Source organism: Amphimedon queenslandica, unplaced genomic scaffold (assembly GCF_000090795.2).
Source record: "Amphimedon queenslandica unplaced genomic scaffold, v1.1 AMPQUscaffold_12509, whole genome shotgun sequence".
NCBI lineage: Eukaryota > Metazoa > Porifera > Demospongiae > Haplosclerida > Niphatidae > Amphimedon > Amphimedon queenslandica.
The window spans coordinates 15,713-16,661 of record NW_003547254.1 but is presented as its reverse complement, the minus strand read 5'-3'; positions in this window follow the sequence as shown (position 1 = coordinate 16,661).

Sequence of the window (949 nt, the reverse complement as noted above, 5' to 3'; positions counted from 1 at the left end):
TCCTCCATTTTCATTCCCTCCATTATGCTCTCCTCCATTTCCCTCTCCTCCATTAGTCAAGGACCCAATGATACTAACAAGACAAAACTTCTCCCTATTAATGGATCCGTACCATTTCCCCTCACTAAATTCACCTCCATCAACAATGGAGAACTTGTAAGGAAGACTGGCTGTGCTCACGGGAGCTATGGCGAATTTCAAATATTTTGTTTTCACTCCTCTCGAAAGATCAACGCAGTGTTGGATCTCAAGCCTCAGTGCTTTTAGGAGAGGTCTGGAAACGGAGACTGCATACACAGCACTAACGAGTACCGTCTTCTTAGGAAACACAAACTCTCCTCCTACAAGAGCGACCACGGCTACCTCAGCTGTCTCTGTCGATGATAGGCTTCCTCCAGATACTCCAATTCTTAGCCCATACCTCTCCCAGTTTAGCAGTTGAGGTCTGTCTCCTTGTATCAGGAACAGTTTCTTACTGGCTATGTTAACGTCACTCAGACACTCTAAATTATCTGTATGTGTGTGTATCAGGATAATACATATAACTAGACGAATGTAAAACATTAAGGGGCTCAGCCCCCTAGCCACGCTATATTTTAAAGGTTATATGGTATAGAGCTACATTATTGTACATGTACATGAGTAAATACAGTAGTTTGTAATGAAGTTATCGTGCTTGGAAATACAAATTTTCTTTATCAGTTTATCACATTCTGCAGCAAAAAAGTTGTGTTGGAACCCAGAGACAGTAACTGCAGTCATAGGTTGTCAGTAGTTGTGGAGGCTTTACAAGCTCACAACTGTGGCATATCTGCCTTCTTAATCTTCCTTGCTGTATTTGGGAAGTAGTAGAGACTTCTCATGCATTCTTGCTGACTCAAGTGAGTGACTTGTAACTTATAAGGTCAAGAACATGAAGTACAATGAAGAATTGATAGCTGGCGCCATT